Source organism: Magnolia sinica, chromosome 11 (genome assembly GCF_029962835.1).
Source record: "Magnolia sinica isolate HGM2019 chromosome 11, MsV1, whole genome shotgun sequence".
NCBI classification, from domain to species: Eukaryota; Viridiplantae; Streptophyta; class Magnoliopsida; order Magnoliales; family Magnoliaceae; genus Magnolia; species Magnolia sinica.
This window is the reverse complement of record NC_080583.1, coordinates 33,078,374-33,087,612: the sequence shown is the minus strand read 5'-3', so window position 1 is coordinate 33,087,612 and position 9,239 is coordinate 33,078,374.

Sequence of the window (9,239 nt, the reverse complement as noted above, 5' to 3'; positions counted from 1 at the left end):
AGAAGTCATGCTTATCTCTATACTTTACCGCCACCAAACTAAGGATTATTTGTTGGCCGGAAGTGTTAATGTAATAGCATTGTCTGATTTAGTGAAATATATACTGAACAAGATGATTTTGAGCGGTCGAATCGGTAAATAGATTTTGGCTCTGTCTGAGTTTGATCTTAGGTATCTGACCTGGAAGGACAACTTTCTTAGAAGGTTTTAGACTTGCATTATGTGTATTTGACACCCGAGAAGTTAATTTTTAATGGCTCGAAGACCCATAAAGTTTCAGGAGCTAGGATTATCCTAATCGCACGAAACAAAAATAGGCAAGAATTCGCATTCCACATAGAATTTGAATGCACCAACAATTAGGCCGAGTATGAGGCTATGATAGTTGGTTTAGAATTACTAATGGAACTAGGTGCGTAAAATGTGACAGTAGGGGGTGACTCACAATTGATGATAAATTAGATGACATGATTATTTAAGTGTACCAGCTCGACACTTTACCATAATATGCCTTTGCATCCTAGATGATGGATAGTTTTGATGAGGTAGAATTAATGCACATAACTCAAGATCTCACAACATGCACGCCAATGAAATGCCGTAGATGACCACATGACTGGACATCCTAAATGGATCGATTAAAAGGATGGTTACGGTGTGTAAGTGTTTATACCTGAAGCACACTTAGTATTGTCAAATTTCGTAGTTCTGGATGGATCATGAGCATGCTCCAGCATTCTTGGACAACTCCTGAAGATCACTTAAAGACAGGCTCAACATCTCAAGGTCGGCTCAACATATCAAGTGTTAAAGACTTTGTATGGTTCAAAGACTGAAGCACTCTGTATATGTCAACCATTAGGCGGCATAACCTTAGAATGACATTAGGTTAGGTGTTTATAAATCATGGCCGTAAATATAATATGCATAGTATAAATTCTTTTGAAGTTCGTCCAGCCCAACTTCTAATTTGGCTAGCCTTACCAAATTCGGCTAGCTTAACAATATTCGAGCAAGTATATAACAACATTTAGAAAATCTGTTGCAAGTTAGGCTAACCCAACTTCAAGTTCGTCCAGCCTAACTTAGGATTGGGCCAGCCCGTAAGTTCACTGGTTAAGTTTCCAGCAATGCATTTATTTAGAATTCAGGGAGATTTAGCTAGCTGAACCTTGTATTCGGCCAGCTGATTTTTGGCTCAGGCTAGCTGAAAATTTGATTTTCTTATCCTATGGAATCTGAGAGCCGTTGGATTGCAATCTTTGAAATTCATCTAGCCAAACCAAAAATCGGCCTGACCGAATTTCCAAATCCTTTGGCTATAAATAGAGGCCTTCTCTCATTCATTTTAACAACGAAAATTGCTGAAAACCTCCTTAAAGTTAGAGAGAAAGTTAGGCCCTCCTTAAGCTATTTGTGCTGTAATTCTAATTCTTACTTAGCTTTTTTTATTCTCTTTCTCATGCTAGTTTCAATCGCATTTAAGAGAGTAATTTAAACTCTACTTAAGATTTAGAGAATAGAATTTGCAGCAATTAGGGCTTTGTTTATTATATTAAAAATATATTAGAACCCTATATTCTTTCGGGTTGAACATATTCTACTTCATCAATTTTCCAAGAAAGAAGATCGCTGCAATCAAGCTTTGGTTACATCTTCAATTAGGCATCTGGAGATAAGTACCGTGTATATATTTTATTTCATTTGGGTTTTTCTGAGATAGCCTGGAAATCTCAACGGGTTGTCTTGTGGTGAGCCTATGAAAATCACAAAGTGGTTTTGTTGTGATAGCCCGTGAAAATCACAAGAACTATATCAGGTTGTTAAGGTGACCTTGTGAAAACCTTAATATAGTGAAAGCTAAAATTACGAGGGTAGTAATTTTGGAAGTGGAGTAGGTGTGGAGTTAAGCATCGAACCACTATAACTCCTTGTGGATTGGTTGTGATTGATTATCTCTTTTATTGTGAATACTTTCTTTATTTTATCTCTTACAAGCTTGAAAGTTTGATCTCAAAGATGTTATGAAATAAGGTTGTCCTGCCTAAATTTTTTAGGTGAAGGTTGTCCTACGAACTATTTGGAATCAAGGTTTCAATACTCTAATTAATTAAGATTAATTGTTTATTTATTCGGCATTATATCAAAATATTTGGTATTGTCCAATCAACCCCCTCTACGACATCTATAGCTCAACTTTTCATGGTGTAAAGGAGATCCTTACTCTCAATGTTTGAGAGGAAAATAATTATAAAAATATGCCAGGTTGGATAGAGAAGGATGACTAGAGAGCTCCACTTATAGGTTATCTTCAAAGCCCATGGATTAAGGCTGAAGATATATAAGAAGAATGAGTATCAATTATATCATGATTGCCAATGAATTGTACCAGAAAGGGGCTGATGGTGTGCTACCAGAATGAGTCCATTTATGTTAACATATGTATACGAAGCAGTAGTACGTATGAAGGTCATTGTGTAATCATTAAGGGCCGCACATAAAGTTGGGTTCCCTCTTGAGTTTGTGAAAGATATGTTGGTCGAGCTTGAAAAATGAGACAAGACCCTCAGGAGAGCCTTAGACTCTATAGTCGCCAATAAGGCTAAGGTCGCTTAGGCATAAAACAAGAGAGTGAAATGGAAGTCCTCAGGGGAATGTGATAAGGTTTGGAAGATAGTGTTATCAATAGGGAATAAGGACCAAGGCTTGGGCGAGAAATACTCTCCTACTTGGGATGGACCCCATATTTTCATCCAAGTTCTTAAGGGTGGATCCTATGTCTTGTGCAATAAGGATGAAAAAGTTACAAAAACTCCAATTAATGGCCGATTCTTGAAAACTTACTACCCTTCTTTATGAGAGGTAGTGTACGGTCGGGCCGAGTAACAAAAAAGGGGTAACCAATAAATGTCCTATTGCGAATCATGAAAAGAAAAGGGATTTTATTGCTAAAGGAAGGAATTTAGGCTATTGGTTGTACAAAAAATGTGATAAGAAAAGGCATGGGCTTCAAGCAGGTCAGGTATAAGCTGCATTGATCTCCTTAAACTCCTTAAGCATGGATGATCTGGCCTCATCTGCCCACTTCTTTTGACTCCTCCAAGCTTGCTGCCCAACCACAATGCAGTCGAGGAAAGTCAGGACTTCATCAGTGCAACAACCGACTGCAGGGCTTTGAGCTTCTTTCTTCCGGGCAGCGCTCTCTTGCGACTGAGCATGGTAAAGGTCAATATGATATTCCACAAAGGCTATGAGCTCTCTGATAGTCAGGGTGATCCCTCCCAGGATAGAAATATTTAGTCTCATTGAGATCATTGGCTAGCTCTTGGTGATGGACTTGGAACATTCACAACACTGCCTTATTCAAGTGATGTTGATGGTTCAATGCCATGTCGTAGTGGTCGGAAAGGGTTTTGGACTCTGCATGAACAACAACATACTCCCTCATTAGGTCAGTATACTTTTGGATCTCTAAGCCTACTTTGAAGTAAACATCCCCAAGATACTATGGCTTGGTAAAAACATATAAAAGTTCCTTTAGAGGTGGGTCTATTTGAGAGGCCTCTATAAAATTCTTAAAGAAAGGATAAACATCGTGAAAGAGAGCATATTAAGAGAAATACTCGATTCTCATAATGAGAATCTCCTTTAGGAAGGCCAGGGATTGTGCGTAGAAGATGGAAGAAGCCATGAGGCTGAGTCTATAAACAGTTTGGAAGTAAAGGAAATAGTAGGGGTGTTTAAGATGCATAACAAAAGGGAATAATGCTTTTATAAGTGCCATTATAGCTCCTCTACAAGAAGACCATGATCTCAAGCCCTCTCTAGAGTTCAGACACCATTTCTCTTAGCAAACCAAAGTGTCTATTAACCTCTAAAGCGTCCATCGAATAGAATCCCCTAGGTTTACAACTTCCCATTAGTTGTAGGAAATTCTACCCAACCTCTCATCACTTGGTCACCGCATCAAAGTATCACATGAAAGGTGTTTGATCTTATAGCTAAAGCCTTGGCAACGCATAAACATCATAATCGAGGGAGCAAAGGAGAGCTAATTGAAACATGGGAGAGCATCGATCAGGCAACCCAAGAAGGCACTGTAAAATGGGCTCAATTTGACAAGTTATCAAGTTTAAGAGTCCGCACACACTCCTTCCTTGTGCATGATTGAGTGTAAGAGTTTGAATTGCCAAGCTCGACTAGGTTCTTGTATAGGACCTTAGCTCTCGTGTAGGGCCTAAATATAGGTTCTTGTGTAGGACTTTAGCTCTTGTGTAGGGCCTAAATTCAAGTCTTTATGTAGGCCACTGGACACGGATGCTTACGTGTTAGTCTCTGAGGGAGCCTTCAATGGGACTAAGCATAGGTCCTTTGATTAGGACCCAGGTTGTTAGCTAGCCTATAAAAAACTAACTAAAGTCTTTTACGAGAGCCTCCAGTGAGAGTGTATGCTAGGGTCCTTGTGTATGGATGTAAAGGTTAAAGGAGAACCTGATTTAAAACCTTGGATAGTGAAATCCGGTACACTCATGGGTTGAGTGTGTCTGCTAGGAGTGGACTAGGAAAACCAAACCACTATACATGTGTTTGTGATTGTCATTTGAGCACTTATTTAATTATGCTTATGTGATAAATGTTTAATTATATGTATGCATGGTTAGATGAATTCTAGGAGTTGATAGGTAGCACTTCCCACACACACATGTACACTATCATGTTATAGACTAGTCGCTTATTGCCACATCCTTTGTAGTCTATGTGATTGGACCCTCTATTGGCTTGGAAGCCTTAGAGTTAATTACCTTACTTATTTTAATTTACATATTATTTTAAGTTAAGTAATTGTATTTGAAAATGTATAATTTTTAATTGGTCCTAATCACCTCCCCTCTAGGACATAGTCGTCATTTCGTAGCCCTGGATAGCTTCCGTGCGCAGTCGTGGTAATCCCATTACACCACGTATGAATTTTCAATTGGTATCAAAGTGGGTAGCTCTTGAAGGGCTTAACTGCCTTGAGTTTAATCTAAGGGGATTAAGATTGGCATTAACAGAAGAGGGGTGTGTTGTCACACAACCACCATATTTTGGTGGGTCTAGCTTTGCCTATTGGAAGGTTAGGATGAGGGACTTTCTAAGATCCCTTGACTCGATGGTTTGGGCAATTTTCAAACAAGGATGGACAATGACCATTAAATAAGTCATGCTTGATAGTAGAACCATTAATGCTCCCAAAGATAAATGTAGATGGAGTGCTGATGAGAGAGTGTGGTATACTTATGATGCTAAAGCTCTCAATGCCATTTATTGTGTGGTTTCCCCTGATGAATTTAAATGTATATGCACATGTGAAATGGGGAAGGAAACGTAGGACATATTAGAGGTCTCATATGAGGGAACTAGTATAGTAAAGAGATCAAAGCTTCAACTCTTAATGACTCATTTTGAAAATATTAAAATGGAAGAGTATGAAACTTTCATGGTATTCTACTTTAAACTGAATGATATATGTAATTCCATGTGTGATTTAGGAGAGAGGATTCTAGAAGGGCATATATTTAGAAAAATACTTAGATCTCTACCAGATAGGTTCATTGCCAAGATAACCTTGATAGAAGAGTGTAGGAATATAGACGAGATGAGAGTAGAAGAATTCTTTGGTTCCCTACAAACATATAAACTATACTTTAAGACCCCCGCTATAGCAAAGAAATTATCTATCCTCAAAACATCTCATATGTATTCATATAAACATAAAGTTATTAAATTTGAAAGTGATGGTGATAATGAGGATAGGGAGGTGAAATTATCTAAAAATTTTAAGAAAATTAAAATTTTTGAGTTTAGTAGATGGAAGAGTTGTAAGAATAAGTAAAAAATGGTTAAGAAGCATAAATACAAATCGATTAAACAACATAATCATGTCCAATGTTACAACTGTGAGCATTATGGACATCTTATGCCCAATTGCCCTTGTAAAAAAAAGATCTAAAGGCAAGGCTATGACGACAACATGTGATGATACAAAGAACTCCGAATCCACTTTGGAAGACTCCTCTAGTGTTGAAGACCTTAGTTACTTACGTGTCTTAATGACCTACACCATAGTATCCCTCTTTAGAGATTTGGGAGACCATAACACCTCAAGAAGATGACCTTAGAAGTTCCTTGTCGGATGAATTAAAAATAAGATGAGTTTAGCGTCATCTTCGTGCTCTATAATTAAACCAGAGGATTCTGTCTCATGTTGAGAAAATAGGAAAATATGAGGATTCTAGCCTCATTTGTCTTGATGGTTTAAGCTTCAAAGTTGTTGAATCTTGATATCATATATTTGTTAGCTTAGACTATCATTGGTCATTCTCATTTTAATTGGTATATCTTTTAAGTGACCATAATTAGCATGCTCCATATTTTTAAAGATCATATACACCCTTTTACCCCTGTTAGTATGTGCCTTATAATTGGTAAATCTATGACATATAGAGTTGTTTCATACTATGTTTTTATTGGTATACTTATTGGAACTAGCTCTTTGTTAAATACTAATAAAAAGGGGGAGAAAGATCAAGTCCCATCAAAACAATGAATTCTTTTTTTACAAGATTTGTTTGCAGGGATTTATGAGATAGGGGGAGCAAGTATGGGGGAGCACTGCAGGTGTTGCATGTCTTATTATATTGAGTTGTAAATCATTTGTAATTTCACATGTAATATGGAGGATCAGTAGGCAAAGATTTAATGTGAAGTCTCAGTTCCTTGATACTAATCAGTAGAGGCTTTGTATTGTCAAGGGGTGGCTGCTCAAATGGTGGCCTCCATTGGGTAGTTTCATATACTGAAGTCGTATCAAGCGCAGAAATCACAAAGACTGTGCCATCAAGAACCGTTCGATGACATCGAACACTGGTCGATGACATCAAATTTATGAGGAAAAATTGAGTTGGTTGTTGTACATATTGGGTGCTTTTCTCGATTAATTAAAGACATGTTCGATGACTCGAAGGAAGGTGCTCGATGACATTGAAGATTGCTCGATGGCATCAAATTTATTGAAGAAATTGAAGCAACTCACTGCATTATTTTGGACACATTCTTGATGACTCGAAGACCTATTCGATGGATCGAAGCTTCGCTCGATGACATCGAAGGACGGTTCGATGACACGGAGACTTAGCAATGCGAAAGAGCCAAAAGGCACGACTTTCAGATTCAAACCCCTTCGATGTCATCGAAGGGTGTTCGATGACACTGAAGGCATTACGCAGAGTTATTCAGAATGCATAAATTTAATCCAATTTTATGGATCTATGGAACTTGGCTTATAAATAGGGGTTTCCTAAGTCTTTCTAAGATATCTAGGGTTTGGAGAAGTAGGGCAAAAGGGAAGAGCCGCTTCCCAAGAGTTATTCTTCCCTTCTTCTTAGTTTTTAATGCTTTCTTCTAGGGTTTTTAATCCAATCATGTCTATGGTTGGCTAGATCCCTTAGCTAGGGCTAAGGGGTGAAGCTTGTAGCATGGTTGGGATATTTTTCTTGTTTGATTCTTGTTATTGTTGAACCCCTTTGATTCTAGTTTGATATTTAAGGAATACTTTTAGTTTTTAATGGTTTATTGTGGCTTAAATTACAATAGATCTGCAATAGCTTGAAGTATCTTCTTTTTCTATTTGGAGTTTATGAAAATAGAATTCCTGTTATTCTCCATCGTCCCTTAGGCATGGCTAAGTGATGGAATCCCTTCTATTCTTCACAATTCTCCCATGTTGGTTGTTAGATCTGTATATCTTGTTGTCTACCATTGTCTCCTGGGCATGGTTAGGTGATGAAATCACTTTCAATCCTCACGACTTTCATACGTTGAGAATTAGGTCAATGGAAGTTCATATATGAGTTTATTGAATATCTTCCAATTGGATAGTATAGGACTTCAATTCCAATTAAGTGTCTTCAATCAAATAAGGAAACATCCTGATAGCTGTAAGTAGATCCCTGGAAACCCTAGTTCCCACCTCTAAATTCTTAAGTTTCTAAATTCATCATCTCACAATTACTACCTACTTTCTTGATTTAGGTTAGACTTCTCCTAGTTTTGATTCTAATTACTTTGAGAATAGACACACAAGATTAGTCCTTGTGGATTCGACTTCGGTCTCATCGAGATTATTACTACATCGTGACCTTACACTTGGGGTTGTGAACAATACTTATGATCATAATCCAATTCTTCCTGACTCTTTGTTGAGACTTAAATATTACATATTTAACCCTTCAATTATATTAGTTTTCCTGGCATTTAATTGATAATTTGATTTAATTATATATGTTTTTGTCATATGAGGTGATTCGAAAGCTTATTATAAATATGGGTTTAAAAGGATAGATTTAGAGATCAAAAGAAGATAATGAAGAATTGAAGATTTGGAAGTTATTAATGAAGAATTCACATGCCAAAGACCCAAGGAAACTGAGGAATGAAGAGATTCGAAGATTTGAAGTGAAGAAAAGGAATTCTAAAATTTCGGGGTGAGAAAAACATAGTTATGAAATAATTCCAAAACAGACTTTGATTTCATCGAAGGAACTTCGATGACATCGAAGGTGTAATCGAAGCCAATTCGATGCAATCGAGAATTTCAGGATTTCTCAAGCCAAACTCACTGGACAGTGTTAGTGCAGTCACCATGCACACATGTTTGTCAGTCACGTGACTAGTTGTGTAAAGTAGTCGGATGGGTCCTTAGTAAATGAAGACCGACGATGCAACTAGAGTAAAAGCCCAAGCTATAAGTTCAAAGTACAAAGAAGCATCTACAATCTTGACCTTGCCTATAGATGATCCTAACCCAAATAGGAAAACCCACTTAGATTATCTATTCAAGTCATTCTAAGTTCATATTTTCTACTCTTCCAGACTTGGCTTTAGGAAGTTCCAAGTTGTTGAATGATTTAAAGGACAAGAATTTAAAATAGAAAATCTATCCCAATTTGGTTGGAGAAGGTGCCATCGAATGGCACCTTCGATGCTCAAAACAATCCAACAGCATTCCAAGATAATTTGGTACCACCGATTGGAATTTCAGTCCCACCGACTCCTAGCGAAGTATAATGTTCAATGCCACAGAAAATAACAAATTTCTTCCAGTAGCTTCAGGATCTAATTCGGTACCACCGAGTGATATTTCGGTGCCATCGAAGGTTCACTCGGTAGAACTAAAAACTAGCCGTTATAGATTTGTG